The following is a 20,452-nucleotide window of genomic DNA, read 5'->3' as shown; positions in this document are numbered from 1 at the left end:
ACAGCTTTGCAAATTTGCAGTTTCCACCACCAAAATTTTCTCAGCGTGGGAAAGAATGAGGAGGGCCACCCAGGTCTTTATTTGGGAGTCGCCTGATGAGTTTGTACTTGCCCACAGATGCCCCGTTTTCAAGACAAAAATCCTACTTAATAAGAACATTTCTTGGGTTTTGGAATTATTCATCATTACGTTTCACCAGATCCTTCGCACCAGAAGTAGAAACAAGATGGAGGCATGACGCCTGGGGAAAGGTCAGGGACAGATTTAAACGCGTCTCACTAAGCAAGTCAGCTCGTGTCCCTGCTATCAAGCTTCTATGCCAGCTGTCATCCACTATATCCTTACCCTGGCCCCACCCCTCCTCTGCCCGGGGAAAATGTCCAAAGGAATCTCCAACCCTACAGAAGAGTGAGCAAGGATTATTTCCAGCATCGGCCGCTCGGGTGACACAGGATGTGTCGTGCCACCTAGAAATACTGAGGCCAGGAATGGGCACTAGGTCACATTTGGGGAACACAGGCTGGTGATGTCACACTCTAGATTAGAATGTGGGGTGTCTGCGGACACTGTGTTATTGGCATCACCTGACGGTGTAGCTCGCAGGTGAAGAGCGTGCGATCTGACGTAAGACTGACCTTGGCTCAGCTTCCAAGTCCTCTGTTCTCTCAAGGGAGACCTTGAACAAGTTATGCAACTTTCTGGTCCTCAGTTTCTTCCTCTGTAAAATGGAAAAAGTCCACTTACTTTGTAGGACACATATGAAGATTAAGGCAGTGTAAAATGTTGAAACACAAAAAGGAGTCAAGAAATTATGGTTGCTTTTAGTATCCTTTATCGGCATCTAGAATGATGCGGCTATAATGAGGTCTGTCCACCTAACAGAAATGTTCTCAGGGCCTTATTCTGTGCATTGACTTAATTTTTTTTTCACCGAACAATTTTTGCCCTTCCAATTATACACCAAAGCGGGTACATGGCACAAAGTGGAGGCATCCGCTAAAGTGAATGCGGAAATTACCCGGAAAGCAAGTGAGAGACATGGCCTCAAATGGCACATAGGCCTGACTCAGGCCAGCAAGGTCAAGGCCAATGTGGCTCTATGAAACATCCTAAGGATTTTTTTTCTGAAATTTTAATTTTTTATACATATATATATATATATTTTTTTTTTATTCAAGTTAGTTGATATACAGTGTAGTATTGGTTTCAGGAGCAGAACCCAATGATTCATCGTTTACATATGATACCCAGTGCTCATCCCAACAAGGGCCCTCCTGAATGCCCATCACCCATTTAGCCCGTCCCCCACCCACCTTCCCTCTAGCAACCCCCAGTTTGTTCTCTATATTTAAGAGTCTCTTATGGTTTGCCTCCCTCTCTGTTTTTCTTTTATTTTTCCTTCCCTTCACCTATGTTCATCTGTTGGGTTTCTTAAATTGCACATGAGTGAAATCATATGACATTTGTCTTTCTCTAATTTCACTTAGCATAATACACTCTAGTTCCTTCCACGTTGTTGCAAATGGCAAGATTTCATTCTTTTTGATCACCAAGTAATATTCCATTGTGTGTATATACCACATCTCCTTTATCCATCCATTGGTTGATAGACATTTGGGCTCTTTCCATAATTTGGCTATTATTGATAGGGCTGCTATAAACAATATAGCACATGCACTTTCAAATCAGCATTTTTGTATCCTCTGGATAAATAACTAATAGTATAATTACTGGGTTGTAAGGTACTTCTATTTTTAATTTTTTGAGGAACCTCCATACTGTTCTCCAGAGTGGCTGCACCAGTTTGCATTCCCACCAACTAGCTAAGGATATTTTAAAAGAAAATCAGTCTTATAAGTTCCAGATACAAACCAAAAGTGACATCACGTCAAGGAAATGTCATATAATCATTTTTTGGAGGTTGCCTTAGGAGCCACATTGAACTTGTGATTAGCACATCAATTCTTAATACATGAGAGCTTTCAATATGTTAGAATGTCTTGAGAAAGGTTATATAGTATTTTAAAGCTTTTAAAAAACATTCTGTTGGGGACGCCTGTGTGTCTTAGTCAGTTAAGAGCCCTGATTAACTGATTTCGGCTCAGGTCATGAGCTGGCAGTTTGTGAGTTCAAGCCCCGCGTCGGACTCTGCACTGACGGCGAAAAGTCTGCCTGGGATCCCGTCTCCCTCTCTCTCTGCCCCTCCCCCACTTGCTCTCTATCTGTCTCTCAAAATAAATAAATAATAATGACAATAAAAAAAGCATTCTGTTGATGACATGTCTGAAGTTCCTTCTGCGTGGATGGAGCAAAGATGGGCCCCAGCCGCTCACCAAATTAGCGACGGCCTTCACGTCAAGTGGAGACAGCAACGCCGCTTTCTTTCAAGGACCAAGATGGGACCTGCAAAGCACTGCACAGAGCACCGCAGCACCCAGGAAGTGCTCCTGGTCAAGGTTAACTGCTGCTGTCGTGGCTACAGATTGGCTGGCACTCTCATCCAGTCGTTCGATGACCGAACCACACCTGTGCTAGGCACCGGGTTTTCTGAGAAGAATACTCCAGAAGTGCAGTCCCTCAAGACTGTCTAAGACTCCAGGGAGCGACAGGCATGTAAACATGTTCTCGTACAAAGTGGCAACTTCTCTAAGCACTGGACAAAATGCTACAGGCACCCAGAGGGGAGCCAAGGCAGCCTTCACAGGGAGTGGAAGCTCTTATGTGGGTTTTAAGAGATGAGTAGGAATCTGTCTGGCACAGGGAAAGGGCATGCAAGACAGAGAAAATAGCATGTGCAGAAGCCGGAGTTAATTAAAAGGTGTCAGGGACTGAACTGTTTCCCCCCAAATTCAAACGTCGAAGCCCTACCTTCCATGTGGTAGTATTTGGAGGTGAGACTTTTTGGCGACAATTAGGCTTAGATGAGGTCATGCAGGTGGAGCCCTTGTGATGGGATTAGTGCCCTTTGAAGAAAGGAAGAGACACCAGTTCTCTCTCTCTCTCTCTCTCTGCCCTATGAGAACACAGCTTGAGAAGGCAGCTGTCACAGGCCAGGAAGAGCACCCTCCCCAGAAACCAAACTGGCTGGAATCTCAATCTTGGATTTCCAGGCTCCAGAAGTATGAGAAGTAAATGTTGCTTAAGCCACCCAGTCGATGGTATTTCATTACAGCAGCCTGACTAGATTAATCCAAAGACATGGTGATCTTTGAGGAACAGTGGTGACCTCTGGATAATGAAAGCAGAAGTCAGCCAAGAAGGATTTGGAGAGATCGTTGGAGGCCAGACCGTGAAGGAGCCAAAGAGCAAGCCAAGGATTTGGCACCAATGCTATGGGCCTCCGGAACCAACAGATTTGGGCTGGGAAATGATGTGAACTGATTTCTTTTCTATGAAGATAAGTCTGGTGCCAATAGGGAAAGAGAGACTCTGCAATTTAGAAACAACAGGAGGAGAGGCCTCGGGAGTGAAGCAGAGGGAAGCTGCTTATTAGCTGGTAGGGAGCAGCAGCCACCTTCTCTGCAATGGCTGGGCTCACAGCTGGTCAGCTGCCACCAGGATCCTGCGGCCCTGCAGCCCGTGTGCAGAGAAGGCCTGGCGGATGAGAAAGGGGGATCTCGGTTTGCTCGTCAGCGCAGAGACTCAGCTAAAGAGAGCTGCAGTGTTTAAGGACAGAGCCAGAAATGAGAAGTCATTCTTCTCACCAGTAAAAAAAAAAAAAAAAAAAAAAAAAAACCAGCCTTGGTTTGTCCCAAAAATTCCCAGAATGTGACATTTCGGTGGAGAAGAACAGAAGATGGCATGTGAGGGCTCCCGGATTATTTTCCCAATGTGATATGCAAGCCCGTCACCTTGACTTATGCATTTTGGTTTTGCCTCTGAAATATGCTTGGGGAAGCATGTTTAGAAGCTGAGCTTCAGAAGAGCTCAGGGTACTGAAGATAAAGGGCAAGATGACCAGCTGTCCTGGTTTGCCCAGGACTATCTTAGTTTTACACCAAAAGCCCCCCATCCTGGAAAACCTCTCATCCCAGGAAAACCAGGACAGCTGCTCACCCCCAAAGAACGATTATAAAATGCAGCAAAAAAGACTGTGATTCAGTATTTATCAAGTCCACAGGAGACAGACATGACACTTGGTGAAAATGAGGTGATGATTTTTCCCCAACGTAATTTTAGGGTGCCACACATGAGAGCTCAGAGAACACACATTTCCTCTAACAGAGCCCAGCATGTTGACTATGAAACCCAGGAAGCGGGAGACTAACAAAAATAATGACAGTAAGGACTGACATACTGGGCATTAATCATATGCTAGGCACTATTCTAAAAGCTTTACATAAATTAAATAATGTAATCCCAACAGCCGTATGATCATCATCTCATCCTACAGATGAAAAAAAATGGAGACACGGACATCGTGTATACGAGAAGTGAAAACAGGATGGAACCAGAGTCTGAAACCAGGCAGCCTGGGTCCAAGGTCCACACTTTCAAACAGCTCCTGTATATAACATATAACAACTCATGTTCCCTGAGCATCTACTGTGAGCCAATCATTGTGCTAAGGAGGCTTTTCGTAAAGCATCTCATATAACCCTCACAGCAATCTGCCGAGGTCTAGAGAGGTTATCCATCCTTTCGACCAGTATTTGTTGAGCTTATGGTTGTTCAAGAATTATAATGTTATATGTTTACAGGGGAAGGAGGGTGAGGGTTTAGACCAAAGCAATACCAGTAAATATGGAAAACAGAAATGAGAGGCAGGGCTCCAGAAAAATTTCTGAACTACAAACATCAGGACATGTGAGTGTTTGAACATGGGGGATGGGGGTGGGGGGAGTCAAGGAGCACTCACGATTTTTTTACTCGAGGGACTGGATGGATGGAAAACCATCTATCAAAAACAAGACTACAAGAAGTTTTCCTTGAGGGGGAAGAAAATGAGGTCATATTGGAATGTGTAAGTTTCAGCTACTACGGGTCATTGCAAGTCGATGTGGCCAGAAAGTTCTGGAAACACGCCTGGAGCTTAGTCTCCATGGTTGGGAACCAGTAGCACAGACTTGGTGATTAAAGTCACAGGTGTAAATAAGGTTACTCAGAGAGGAGAAAATGACAAATGGTAGAGCCCTAAGGAATGTCAACGTTTCGGGGTGGGGGGTGGGGGGGAGCAGAGGAGAGCATGCCAAGGAGGCGGTGAATTTTCTGGGAGAAGTAGGAGAAGAACCAGGAAACGAGTGGTTGCCTGGAAACCAAGGGAGGGACAGGTGATGGCCAGAAGGGCCAGTGCCACAGAGGACAAACAGCAGGAAGGCTGGAACAGACCATGAGGACCAGGGCCCAGCTGGGGACTGAAGGCACCGGTCAGACAGCAGCGAGGGAAACTGACTTCCACCTCAGCCCACTCCTGCCCTGGGTCTTACAACCCTCGGCCAGGAATAAAATCAACTTCAAAGCCTAAGGTTAAGGCTAGGTCTCTCCCTGGGAGTTAAGGATTCCAGCTGCTGAGCCTAAGACTCAAAGAAGCAGGGGTGGGGGCCCGGGGCAGGGGTGGGTCAGGCAGATAGGCCATCACTGTTTACACATGTATTTTCAGGTGCTTTGTCAGGTCAGAAGACTAGCTCTAAAGAGCCACCAAAACAGAGAAACAAAAAACAAAAACAAAAACCACAGAGCAAAAGCAAACTGTTTTTTTCCAAAATCCTTTCCTTCCATAGCAAAAGAAGAGAGAAAGAAAAAGTAATTCTGCCCGCAAGAAATTCCGCGGGCAGGTTTATGGCTGCCTGACCCCTGACCCGGGGCTGGAGAATGACCGAGTCTTACTAACATCAGCAAAGTATGAGTAAAGAGGCACGCTTTCCAAGGGTCTCATTTCATTTCCAAACCCAAATAGCTCGCAAGTGACCTGGAAGCTGTGGGGGACATTTCCCCCTTCAGGATGATAGAGAAAAACCAAAGCCGAGGCAAGGTTCCGAATGGGAACCATCACATGCACGTGAAGCAGCTCTGTTTTTAATACACCCTGGGGAGAAAACGAGGCAAGCCAAGAGCTGAGCTAGGGAGAGATGTGGATGCAAATCTGACCCTCATTCAACTCTCGGCAACTCGGCTCAGGAAGAAAAAGCATGTTATTTGAAGTCAGACGTTTGACCTTTTTTATGGGAGTTGCCCATTATTTATGTCCACACCCTTTCACTGGTATAGCCTGGGTATTTCTTATGCTCTGAAGCCAGGCTCTGTATCCAAGTCTGTGTGATCACCCGAGCTTTACGAGGTCTCCCCACTAGCCCACCACACTTCATTTTTCATGTAGTAAAGGGATCATGCAGAACATTCCTGTGGGGAGAGACACCGCCCAGGCCTCCCCACACTGCCTCTCTCTCTGGCTGATAAACCCCCATCATAAATCCTGCCACAACGTGAGGCTTCGACCTGTTGCTATCAGGATGCTTTTCTCTTGGCAAGACACCAGCTCTCTCCCATGAGATAAATCCATTATTTTCAGAGTCCTAGAGGCTTCCTGGGGGGGCAGGCGAAGGAATAAGAGAAACCTCTCCAGCCCGGGGTAAATCATCCTGCGTTGCCAATGTTTGCAATCCTCAAGCTAACATCTCATTCTGTGCTCCTTCCTGGGTCTCATCAGCAGTTCTGCCACAGAGTGACGTGGAACTTTCCAGTCCTCCACCATCCCCCCCACCCCCCTTCCCAGCTGTTGTCAAAGCAACAGCCTAATTCACTGGGAAGTTTGATGAGGAGAGATGGTGAGGGGGAGGGGTGGGCTAGGAGAAGAATGTACTGAGATAAGAAAAGCACTTGGCTGTTGTCTACACAACCAGACCGCTGAGCTCTGCTTTCTGGCTCTTGGACCTAGGACTGGACCTCAGAATTCATTCTCTTTGGCCTCAACAGGTTCTCAGGTCTGGAACATGAGAACGAGAGAATGAGAGAGAGAGAGAGAGATGGGGGGGGGGGGGGCTAGAATCTCCAGGACACTCTAGGACTACCCGTGCACATTCATCCAAAGACCTTGACCCAGCTTGGCCCGTGTCCTCTCCTTCCATTTACTGACTCCGCCGGGACTAGACAAAGAGGCCGCCGGAGCCCCTGGGCTGCTCAGGCACAGCATGGAACCTCTGAGCTCCTACGTTTAATCCCAGCCCTTTCCAATTCCAACCATTTTTCCCCAACAAATCACTCTTTCTGGTCATGTCAGCAACTACTATTGCATGATTGAGTGGATCCGCCGTGCAGATGAGCCGGCTTGGCTGTGGGGGCTGCCAAAAGAAAACCCCCAATTGATCTGGTGTATTTCATCTTATTGACAAGGATTTAATTCAGTCAAGCTGCACATCATCTTGGAAAAATTTCAAACCTTGGGAGAAGGGAAATCACAATGCCACCCTATCGCAACTGGAAAGTGGGTCTTGAGGCCGTGTTGATGAGTGTGTCTGTAGCAACTTTCGAAAATAATCCATTTAAACATTGCAACGGTGATCCCCAGGCTTTGGAGAGAGGTTACAACGTCCAATAGCCATTTGGTTCTTTCTAGATTCCCCCATTCCCCACTACCCCCTAGGGCACGGTTTTCGAAAATCTGCGCAAACTAGAACTTTTTTTAAGATATTTAAAGTTAATTTTAGGTGATATTACTTTCAGACTTTTTTGGTGAATTCTGCAACACCTTTGTGATCCCTCAGACACTTGGGGTTTCGCCCAAAATCGAGGAATCAATTCTCTGTCCCACAGGTCAGAAACGGATCTTACCAATGCTGAGAAGGAAACGGAGTTTCTCGCAACTCAGGGCTATGTCTAAGGCAACATACATGATATGCGCAGACGGGGCTTTGAGCATCTCGTGTTCTGCACTATCCTAGCAATTCCAGCCTGTAGCTATTCCTCACAGAAGGCTGCATGAGCTTCGCGGGTTCTTACGGAGAGAGGCTAGAGCGAGAAACCCTCTCCCACTTTTCCATGACAAGAAGTCTGCTGATAATAATGGCTAACATTTACTGAGCTGCTATTATGTGCCAGGTACTACTCTTGAGTATATTCACAAATCTAATCCTTATTATAACTTTCTGAAGGTGGTACTATAATTCTCTCCAGATACTTACAGATGGGAAAACTAAAGCACAGAGAGATCTAGCAATGCTCCCAGAGTCGCACAGCTTAAATAAGGGGTGGTGCCAGGATTCTAGCAAAGGAGGTCAGAGTCCAGAGCTCATGCTCTTGACTTCTAAATGCCCCCAGCTCTCACACCCGAGCATGAAGAATCAGCTGGAGGGCTTGTTACAATACAGATTTCTAGGCCACACACTCAGAATTTCTGATTCAGTAGCTCTGGGTGAGGCCTGAAGACTTACATTTCTAGCACATTCCCCAGTGATGGTGATGATGCTGGACCACACATTGAGAACCACTGGTTATGTTTTTGGCCCCCAGAGAAAACTCTTGCTGGAACCCTTTCTTCTTCCCCATATACTCTTCCAGTACAGAAAAAAAGTTCAATGAAAGCATTATACTAAGTAATCCCATGAGATCAATCAACCAGCCAGTCTTCTGGGTGGCCCTGACAGTTTCTCAGATAGCACTGTGCTGTCCTGAAGGGCTTCCAGAAGCAAAGTCACACAGCCTTCTCGGTGGAGCCTCTCTGGGCCACTGACTGGACAGGCAGCCTGTAGAAAATGACCCGACAGCCTATGCCCTCTTATTTCTTCCATCTCTACTCCCTCCTTTGTTGATAACACATTGTTTCTAAGCAATGAGTATTACTAAACCAAAATGAATCTCATCTGTTTGTTAAAACTTCCTCCAGGGGCGCCTGGGTGGCTCAGGCTGGCTGGCTGGCTCTTGACTTCGGCTTAGGTCATGACCCCAGGGTCGTGGGATCGAGCCCTGGACTGGCTCTGTGCTGAGCGTGGAGCCTGCTTAAGATTTTCTCTCTCTCCCTCGCTGCCTTTCCCCCTCCCCCTCTCGCACTCGTGCACGCGTACTTTCTCTCAAAATAAATAAATAAATAAATAACCTTCCTCCACAGATGTTTGTAAAATTATTATATCTGTCCAAGTTAATGTAGACACGCATTCACATTCAGAATCACGTCAGGGCTATGCAGGACCACAGGATACTATACATAAAAAGGGAGGAAAATCACGGCAAAGATAAAATTGAGCAACGCTCAAAGATAACGCTGGGGCAAAGTTAGTACACAGAAACACAAGCTGGAAGACAAACTCAAAGAAGGAAATGCAGTAGGTTTTGAGACTTAGGGTTTCTGAGCAGCTCTTGCACATGCTGAGATCCAAAAGATCTCTCCATCATTACGAAGGAACACAACATCACGTGGCCGACCAGGTTCTCCACAACATCCCCACGCAAGACACAAAAATGTCTCACAGAGACCTTATTAGAATAGCCCTCAAAGGATACTTCAAGTACTTCAGGTTATAATATTCCCCAAAATATGGACCCTACAGAGTCCCTCATATCAAGGTAAATGCCTTACCCCCAGTAGCTTTGCAACAAGTACTTAAAAATTAAGAACATTTTTAGCAGGTGGGCTCTTCACTATCTATACCAAAGTTCAAAGATGAAGAACTACAAATGCACTTCTTCCCAAACCCCCATCATTCTGACAACTTTGCCACTGCCCTTCTAACTTTTAGTTTGTGCTTTTTTTAAAGTAGGCCCCAGGGGTGCCTAGGTGGCTCGGTCGGTTAAGCATCCGACTTCAGCTAAGGTCATGATCTCACGGTTCGTGGGTTCGAGCCCCGTGTCAGGCTCCGTGCTGACAGCTCAGAGCCTGGAGCCTGCTTCGGATTCTGTCTCTCTCTCTCTCTGCCCCTCCTTTGCTCATGCTCTGTCTCTGTCTCTCAAAAATAAATAAATGTAAAAAAAATTTTTTTAATAAAAATAAAATAAAGTAGCCTCCATGTCCAACATGGGGCTTGAACTCACAACCCTGAGATCAAGTCTCATGCTCTCCTGACTGAGCCAGCCAGGTGCCCCTTGCCACTACCCTTCTATTCAACTTAACTAAGTTGAATTTAATTCTCTAATGCTGGGAGACAATTATTACATCAAATGGTGAAAGTCACTGCACATTTTCTTTTAAAAACAAAGTCCAGGGGCACCTGGGTGGCTCAGTCCGTTAAGCGTCCAACTCTTGATTTCGGCTCAGGTCATAATCTCATGGTTCATGAGATTGAGCCCCATGTGAGGCTCTGCGCTAACATTGTGGAGCCTGCTTGGTTTTCTCTCTCTCTCTCTCTCTCTCTCTCTCTCCCCTGCCCCTCCCCCACTCCTGTGTGCTCTCTTTCACTCTCTCTCTCTCTTAAAATAAACAAACTTAAAAAAATCATTTTAGACCAAATATTGGAAGGCTGAGATTCTAATCCTCTCCCCATAACTTAGTGGCTATGTGGCTTACTTTTTCTCAACCTTGGTTTTCTCATGTGTTAAACTGGAAGAAAACTCACCACATAAATACTCATTTATTAAGAAAGGAATAGAAAAGCCTTTCTAAGAACAAATGTCTGAATTTGAAGTGAACCACAATAAATGAAAATTCATTTGATGAATTACAGTGATGGTAATAATCCTATCTGATGGTCATTGACTTGTTTGCCCCGGGGGGTAGTGATGCATTTGTGTAGAATAACAGGTGTGATCCCTACCGGTGGCCACTGGGGCTCAAAGGGAGCAGGGACAGACTCACACCATGGGATGGTGGCAGGGGCAAAGCGCTTCAGCATAGTGCAGCCAAGGTGGCTCAGATCCAGAGAGTGAATTCAACAAACACGTCTACACCCATCATTGGAGCACAGGGACCTGGTGGATATCAGAGCCAAGGTACAAAGAAAATAGGGTTGGAGAAAAAGGGAGATAAAGACAAAAACAGTGAGTTGACATGGGAAGACAGGAGTCAGTCTGAAAAACTTCTGGCCGTTTGAAGCCAATGTCCACGCCTCTCCTTTAAATACTTCTCAGGGCCCATTTGCTGGTGGAAGCGAAGTCTGTTTAAATGGGCAGGGACCAGTTACACAGACACGCTCACTCAGTTTACCCTATAATTAGTGGCAGATGCTTCCCAGCCTACCAGGAAACACGGAAGAACTAACAGGCCAGTCCGGGTTTCAGATTTGAACTCGCCACACCAGTGTCCTTACTGAGGCCCTCAATCTCAGGGTGAACACACTAATGTGTTAAGAGAGACTTGTTCCTAGTAATAGTCAATGTGCTAATGTTTGTAAATGCCTTATGTGTTTATACACATGCTTTTCTGATTCATATAAATCAGAACAGGGTTGAGTTTATCCCTAGCATAACCCACCCCCCCCCCCCATTCACTGGTATTCTAATACGTTTCTTGAATTTAAAAGAAAACAAAATGGGCTAGCACCTAGTGGTCTGGGAGATGCATATAATCTGAGAGTTGCCCGTGAGAGTGTGCAATGTGAGGGAACGTCCTCAGTAGAGAGAGAAATGGTTGGAAGCCACCACCAGAACCAAGCCAGCTGAGTAGCTTCATGATGAAGATGACACAAGAGGTGGCATGAAATCACCATTGAAGAATCTGGGTAGGGTACCAATACCCAAGGGCTCTGTACTCACAATGGCAAAGAGTAGAATCCAGCTAACTGTAGATGGTCTTCTATGACCCTGAGCTAATGACTTATCTTGATGTTGATCATAAACCTCTCATCCTGAAAGCGCTCAAATTCACAATTTGACTTCACCCACTTGGAATTGTTTTTATAGTAGTTGGATGCTAATTGCCAGAATAGGAAAGTAATTAATCCAATTCTCTTTTGGAGTGACTCATTTCCAATTATGTACTAACAGCTCGTGGTGGTCAGCCTCCAAGATGGCATCCAGTGATGCCTCCTGGTACCTCCAGTACCTCCTGGTATGCACACCCTTGTGCAGTCTTAGCCACACTGTATCAGGGCGTCTTGGTGTGGTCAATAAAATATGGCTCAAGTGATGACGTGTGACTTCCTACACTAGGTCATAAAAGACATTGCTATTTCTGCCTTGCCCCCTCAGATCTTGTTTTGGGAGAAGCTAGCTGTCATGCTGTGATAATACTCAAGCAGGCTTTGAGCAAGTTTCACTAGAAAGGGGACTGAGAAATCAGTTTTCCAACCATGTGGGTGCGCCATCTTGGAAGCAGGTCCTCCAGCCCCAGTCAAACCTCCAGATGACTGCAGACTCAGCTGACAGCTTGACAATCCCTGAGCCAGAAACACTAGCTAATCCATTTCCAGAAACTACATAAGATAAGAAATGTTTATTGTTACTTTAAGTCATTAAGTTTTGGGATAATGTGCTATGTAGCAATAGATAGCAAATATATAACTGGTGTGCTAATTACAAATTACTTTTTATTATTCATTCAAACCAGATACTCAAGGATCTTTATTTTCCAATTTTTTTTTAATGCTTATTATTTTTGAGAGAGAGAGTGAGTGAGACAGAGAGCAAGCAGGGGAGGGGCAGAGAGAGAGGGAGACACAGAATTGGAAGCAGGCTGCAGGCTCTGAGCTGTCAGCACAGAGCCCAACACAGGCTTGAACTCATGAACCCACAAGACCATGAACTTAGCCCCTGGCTAAGGTGCCCCTGGTGCCTGGGTGGCCCAGTTGGTTAAGTGTCCAACTTCAGCTCAGGTCATGATCTCATGGTTTGTGGGTTCGAATCCACATCAGGCTCTGTGCTGACAGCTCAGAGCCTGGAGCCTGCTTCCAATTCTGTGTCTCCCTCTCTTTGCCTTTCCCCTGCTCATGCTCTGTCTCTCTTTCTCAAAAATAAACATTAAAATTTTTTTTAAATAAAAAAAACTTTTTTAGTTAAAAAAATTTTAAGAAAGACTTGTTGCTAATTCTTCATAAGTAGCCCAAATGAGTTTCAGGTTTTATTATACATATGTGAATCTATTTCTTACTTTGACCAATTGGCAATGTTATTTATTTGGGATTAGAGTCTGTTCTCCATTGGCGACCCTTCAGAAACAAGTCATCCAAAATCTGGTCCATTGTATATGTGTGTATATTTTATGGCAATGTCTAGGCCGCTACTTGGGACATGAATAAGTTACTTGTGTTTATTTAAAAAGCCACAGGGTGTCATCAAAAGAATTTGATCATATCAGAAGAATTTCTTTTCCTCCCCTGAATCTGGCAAAAAGGTTTTATTTATGGTACCAAGAAAGAATGGGCAGCACAGGTGATCTCTGAGGATTTTTTGCCACCTCTAAAATAGAGCAAACAATTTTGGAATTATTCCTCCTTTTTAGTATAAATCAGGAGACAGAAAACCTAAAGCCCAAACAATGAATTCTCACCGCAGGAAAGGTGTGCCCCATAAGCACTGTCTGAAGAAAATGTGTCTGCTTAGGCCGACGCATCATCCTGAAGCACTACAGAGCCCACTTCCTAGGGCATCATGCCGTAGTCGGGTCTGTGTGTTCTGAGAACATCCGACACAGCAACATCTGGGAATTTCAGAAAAAAACAAAAAACATATTGCAAAGTCAATATAAACCATTTACGTTGTTGCCATCCTGAATTATACATTCCCCTTTAATTAGTGCAAATAATCAAAAGCTAGCAATATTTACAAAAGTCTTAGTTATGATTTATTTTCCTCAAGAAAGAATTCTACCCACCAATTGCAGATTGGGAAATGAAAGTAATCAGGCTAATCAAGATTTTAGCCGAAAGGCAAAAAAAAAAAAAAAAATAGGCCATCCGGAAGATAGTTCCCAAATGTTCCAGCATGAGTTCTTTCCCCCTCAAATACTTTCTAGTGTCCCTTATTTTCTGATGAGAATTTCTTTACTTTCCATCCCTCTGCCTCCAAGAAGCCTTCCTGATACCTAGACTGTGTGAAGGGCCCCTCCTCTGAGCACCCACTCCATACAGTAAACATTCTAAAGGCTCTGTTCCTATTTAAATTTTAAGCCCCAAGTGCCTAGCACAGAGACTGGCACACGGTAGGAACAAATAATATGTATTGATTGAAATGTATATTGGACCCATGATTTTCATATAACGTTTTGCTCTTCCTCATATTGTGTTTATAGACCATTCCTTTTAATTCATTTTCTCTGCCAATTCCCCCTTTATACAAATCTCTCACTCTGAAAGTCTATGTTTTGCTAAGTTTCAATTGGCTGAAAGCAAAAAAACAGGACAAAAATGTCTACATTTTTCACCCAGCGTGTGAGACTATTACAATCCAAAAAACGACCATGTAACTTTCCACCCACCATGATGGCTATAAGCAAAAACAGAAAATTACAAATGTTAGTAAAGATGCAGAGAAATTAGAACCCTCATATAATGCTGGTGGGAACATAAAACAGCTAAGCCAGCGTAGGAAATCAATTTGGTGATTCCTTAAAAACTTCAACATAAAAGTACACATGACCCAACAATTCCGCTCCTACTTCCATACCCAAAAGCACCGAAAACAGGTTGTTCAAACAAAAACTTGTACACAAGTGTTCACAGTAGCACTGTTCACAATAGCTAAAAGGCGGGAACCATCCAGATGTCCATTAACTAAAGAACATGTGGTATCTCATGCAATGGAATGTCACTGGACCATGAAAAGGAAAGAAATAGTGATACATGCCACATCACGGAATAGCCTTGAAAATGGTATGCTAAGAGACAGAAGCCAGTAACAAAAGACCACATATTACATAATTCCATTTATAGGAAATGTCTGGAACAGGCAAATCTATAGAGACAGAAAGCAGACTAGTGGTTGCCTGGGACAAGGATGGAAAGATAAGTGGATGGCTAAAGGGTAAGGGGCTTCTCTTGGAGGTGATGAAAATGTTCTAAAATTTACTGGTGGAGGCTGCACATTATCTGTGAATATATTAAAAGCCATCACACTGCACACTTTAAATGGGTGGACTGTATGGTATGTGATTATAACTCAGGAAAGGTATTTTAAAAAACTACCAGGTAGCACAAGGAAATTCACGAGGTGTTGGGATTGGTCTGTGTTCTGTTAGCGGTTGTATTTGGCAAGACTCGGTGCATGAGTTAAAATCTACAGAACTTGGGGCACCTGGGTGGCTCAGTCAGTAAGTGTCCAACTTTGGCTCAGGTCATGATCTCATGGTTTGTGAGTTTGAGCCCTGTGTCAGGCTCTGTGCTGACAGCTCAGAGCCCAGAGCCTGCTTCGGATTCTGTGTGTGTGTGTGTGTGTGTGTGTGTGTGTGTGTGTGTGTCTGCCCCTCCCCCACTCATGCTAGGTGTCTGTCTCTGTCTCTCTCTCACTCTCTCAAAAATAAGCATTACAAAAAATTATATATTGGAATTATGAGCTGGGATCCATGGTCAACTTCAGTTGCGATTGGTTTATCTAGTCAAAAATTCCTGAGCACACTCAAAGAGAACAGATACAAGGAGCCAAGCCTGAACCTTGTTCGTCAGGCTGCATTCTGCGGCTGAAATCCAGACCATATGGAATCACTTCAGAGAGATCATCACCCATGTAGTCTCGTCTCCACTTCATGCTTCAAGCATAGGTGTTGATTCGGTGGTCCAAGGTTTCCTTCCAGGACCCCAAACCCCTGGTGATTGAAATCTCCATCTCACACGTACCAGATAATGAACCTGGGCCCACAATGTACAAGGGCAGGCGGTGACATAGGAACTAAACCAGGTCATCGTCAACATCCTGTGACCCTCTCATGGGAGTTAGGGAAGCCTGGTACCCTAATCATGAAAATACCCCTGCCATCCCCTCGTCCTTCACTCCAATCCTCGAAGACTCTGACCGAAGAGTGATACATTCCACAGTAGGGAACACATGCGTGCACCTGAATGTGCCAGACTCCACAGCATCCACAGGCATGAAGTGAGAGCAGGGACCGCCGGTATCAGCTGGGATTAGATGCGACCACATATAATGGAAAGCCCAAAATGACTGACGTCTAAACACAAAAAAGTTACTCTGCCACATAAAAGAGGTCTTTGGGGAGGCAACCCATGATTGATACGAAGTCAACAGGGACTAATCCTTCCGCCTTTCTGCTCTGCCAACCTCAGTGCCTGGCTTCTACACTTACGGCCCAGCATGACCGCTGAGGCTCCAGATGCCACCTTTCAATTCCGGGCAGCAGCGAGGAGAAAGAGTAGAAAAATAATAACACAGGCACACCTCTGGGCTGAATCGTCAGTCTTTAGAGAGCCTTCCTGGAGATCCACGTGAAGGCTCCGTTTGGACTTCAAGGACCAGAACACGGTCACAAGGCTACAGGTAAGGAGAAAAGGAAGCTGAAAAAGTGTCGCTTTTCAGTGGACACCTTGCTGCCCTCAATGATGCAGGAGTTCTGCTGGTCAAGAAGAAGCCAGAATGAATGCTGGGCAGAGAACCTGCGAGCAGACCCCGCCAGCCCCGTGTCTTCTGGGGTACCCGGAGCTGGCCCTGCGAGGAGCCCATTCAGTGCTGCTGATCTGATCTGATCGGCAGCAGACAGCCTGATCTAGAAGCGGCTTTGTTTTCTGCTCGTGTAAACAGGCAACTGTCTTGTCTGGCCCGCAGCGCCTGGGCTAAGCAGATAGGGCATGGTTTTTCCAGTCTTTGTGGAAGGAATTGGTCAAAAACATTGATATTTTTTCTTAGAAACCACAGCTCTCTGCGAAAATGAAAGGAAATTATTCCAATTTTCTAAACCATCTAGGCTTCTCAGGTAGGTTAGAAATGAGAGCACACTGTATCATTCTGTCTTCAAGGTCACCCCATAATTCTCCCACCCGCAGATCCATGCAGACCAATGGAAAATAGTCACATCTGAAGGCATGGGGGTCGACGGTAGGTATCTGCTGTGTCCTAAAGGTGCCACTGAGAATGTGCCATTCTCTCTACGGGGAGGCCCTGCATACGTATCCCCTCAGGAGCAGAAGACAGATTCATGGACTAGCTCTTGTCCAACTCTTTTAATTGTAAAAACCCTTGCCTGTAGGGAAAAGAAATGGGATACAAAATGAGTGTAAGTGACTTTCCCAATGCTGAAGGCAGAGCTTTTAACTTGGGTCCTAGCTCTCAGTCCCCTGTTCAAATCAACATAACCCAAACTATTATTGATAAAGGAAAAAATCTACAATGGAGAACCAAATGTTTGAGATTCTGAAACATCTTACATTTCTGTCTACACTGATTTAGTTACCCAGATCAGTGTTTGATTCTTGATTTCATCTTGCCTTGCCTTGGTCTCTATAAAGTCACCCATTTAACTCAATCATTATTTATTGAAAGCTTACTCAGTGGCCAGAAAGAAGTATGTTATGAGAGGGTTACAAAAGGACTGCAAGATATGGCCTTATAGGGGCACCTGGGTGGCTCAGCCAGTTGAGTGCCCGACTCTTGATTTCGGCTCAGGCCATAGCCTCACAGTTGTGAGACTGAGCTCTATGTCAGGCTCCATGTTGAGCGTGGAGCCTACTTGGGATTCTTTCTCTCCCTCTCTCTCTGCCCCTGCCCCGCTCAAGCACTCTCTCATGCTCTCTCTTTCTCTCAAAATAAATGAAGAAGTAAGCATTAAAGATGATGGCCTTATAATGTTACTGTGTTGAGATGTATGACCATGAATTAATTAGGTCAATTTTTAAACAAACACACCAAAGACTACACACATCCATGTGAGTGGCACCTCACCTTAGGAAGCGCACAACCCAATGATGGTGCCATCACTTAAAATATTTTTAGAACTCATATCTGTGAATTCTTTTCAATAAATGAACCAAATTATATTGGGCACCTGTAATCGCCACTAGGTCTTTTTGCTTTGAGAATGGAATTTATTTTTCAGGGAAAGCCAAAATCATTCAGAACCAAGTCTGGTAAAACAGGTGGATGGTCAGTTTAGGTTCCTGGTGACATTCTTTCAGCCCACGAGGTCATCCGCCAGACCTCTTTTTCCATAATAGAATAATCTTGGCCAGCGGTTCTCAAACTTTAACGTACATCAGAATCATGTGGAGGGTTCATTAGACCATAGATGGCTGGGCTCCAATTTCTGATTCTTCAAGTATGACTGAGGCCTAAGAATCTGCATTTCTAATGAGCTCTCAAATGATGCTGATGATGCTGGTTCAGGAACCACACTTTGAGAACTACTGCTTTAAAACAGTTATTTTAGGTTTTCCTTGAGACAGAGCCACACTTAATCTTACCAGATGTAAATCATCCCTGCTCTCAGAGAACTTCCTTATTACTTCTCATACTGGGTTCTGGACACTTCATGGCCTCGTGCCTTCCAGGTATGAAACTGGACATGTGCCCATGGTCCCTACTGATAATGTGTCACTTTTCACCCAGAGCCACAGAGGATGGAGCTAATGTCTGCAGTGGAAGGGGCTCACAGGTGTTTCTGTGATTAGAACTTGAGCTTTGCCCAGTACCCAGGAAAGTCACAGAATATTTGAACTGGAAGGGATATTAATTATCATCTAGTCTAACTAAGGCCCAACCCCACTCCCCTCATTTGAGAGCTGAGGAAACCAGGTCACCTAGTAACTTCACCCAATGGAACCCAAGTTCAGAGTCACCCAGTAAGTTACAGGACAATTACATAGGATCCATGAGAAAGTATCCGAGTCACCTTCTATTTACAGAGGACAGGATCATGATCTCATCCAACCAGCACCAAATGCAACGTGAGGTAGGCCTAATACAGTGTGTGCCTCCCCCAAAGAAGAAATAGTGCAAATCAGACTACATATTTCTACCCCTTCCATCCCATAATAACTGCAATGGGAAACATCACTATTTACCCCCCTGTGGTGAAGTAGTCTTCATACTTGAGACATAACCCATTGACTCCATCTCCAATGATAAAGCCCTGTTTCTAGAAGACGACAGAGGGAGGTGAAGTGAAGGTCAGCTAGAATGCACATCCTTCCACTTCTTTGGTGTAAACATTCACTATTTGTGGTAAATGTCCACATGTCAGCAGAGAAATGGTCAAGAAACCACAACGAGTTGACTTGGCTGAGCCCCAATAGTGTTCTAAGCTTCAGTGCATGTCAACATCTGGTCTCAACCTCATTTCAATCTGGTACCAATTGATGGGATGGCACGGGTGCTTTGGAAGCCACATGCCAGGAAGAGGCTGCTGGGGAGGGTGAAACGGGGAAAGGGGGAGCATGGTGGGAAGAAAGGCTGGAAAACTCAGGGAGGACACAACCTGGGGAAGCCTGATTGTTTTAGTGTCTGCCCACCCTGGAACTGGCTACTTATGATGATGGATCCAGCCTATAAAACTCAGCCATATGGCCCCCAATGCCTTGTTCCTTTTGTTCAGCCTCACAGGACCTGCCCCCACCTGTGCCCCTGAAACAATACACAGCCCCTATGGGGGAACTACTAACATCTCCTCCCTTTTTCACAGCCATGTTTTGCCCTTTTCTTCTCCTCCACCAATTCTACTGGAAACCCGCCTTCTCTAGAAAACTACCTCCAACTCACCTACATACCTGCTACCCACCCCGCCCCCACCAGGAAACTTCTAAGCGCAATTCCTTACAGTGAGTTGATTGCATTCTCGAATGTGAGCATTTTATCTTCTGTTCTTAGTGATCAAAAGCAGGTGCTTTATTTCCTTGGTGAGATTCTGCTCATGTTGTTCTTCTCGCTTTCCCAATTTTTCTAGCTCCTCCTGTTCCCCATGGAGTGCTGACTGTTTAGGTACCTGGAAAAGGCAGTCAGGTCAATACTCCTGAAGTGCCCTGCATGTTAGGGCTGAGCCCGTCTAAGAATGCCACTAACAGTTTGGGGAAAGCTTGAAAAGATCAGTCTGGGAAAGGTCTGGGGAGGTGTCCTAAAGAACCCACAAGGTCAGGCGTGCATGGTTGCTATGGTTACCAGGTCCTGGAGGTCTAGCCCCCTCTTTCTGACAAGGTAATCCTCCGTGAAGCACAAAAGACATTCAGGTGCCCAAATCCAACTCCCCCCAAGAGCTGGGAGAGCACTGACGGTCACATTAGCCAGCTTGTCACAATGTCACAGCATAGTTAGAGATCACCAGGGCTGTGAGGGGAACACACATGGAAAGCCACTTTGTGAATATTTGTTAACATTAGAATGACATTCAGGGCACCTGGGTGGTTCAGTCGGTGGTTCAGCTGAGACTTTGGCTCGGGTCATGATGTGGGTTCAAGCCCCACATCACGCTCTGTGCTGACAGCTCAGAGCCTGGAGCCTGCTTCAGATTCTGTATCTCCCCCTCTCTCTGCCACTCCTCCATTCGCATCTCTCTCCCTCTCAAAAATAAAAAAAACATTTTTAAAAATTAAAAAAAATATATGAGAATGAAATTAAACAATGAAGTCAGGAGTGCCTGGGTGGTGCAGTCGGTTAAGCGTCCGACTTCAGCCAGGTCACGATCTCGCAGTCCATGAGTTCGAGCCCCGCGTCAGGCTCT

At 45.2% G+C, this 20,452-nt stretch overlaps 1 long non-coding RNA gene across 1 annotated transcript; it reads right to left on the bottom strand.

The window, feature by feature from the left end:
- Positions 1-634: 634 nt before the first annotated feature.
- On the bottom strand, positions 635-20,176 carry LOC125155862 (uncharacterized). Its single transcript, XR_007148386.1, has 3 exons — positions 19,556-20,176; positions 13,349-13,498; positions 635-718 (listed from the first exon to the last, which is right to left on the bottom strand). It is a non-coding gene; the product is annotated as an uncharacterized LOC125155862 (long non-coding RNA).
- Between the last annotated feature and the right edge of the window lie 276 nt (positions 20,177-20,452).

The sequence above is a fragment of the Prionailurus viverrinus genome, chromosome F1 (assembly GCF_022837055.1).
Source record: "Prionailurus viverrinus isolate Anna chromosome F1, UM_Priviv_1.0, whole genome shotgun sequence".
Classification (NCBI taxonomy): domain Eukaryota; kingdom Metazoa; phylum Chordata; class Mammalia; order Carnivora; family Felidae; genus Prionailurus; species Prionailurus viverrinus.
This window is presented reverse-complemented; position numbering and strand designations above follow the sequence as displayed.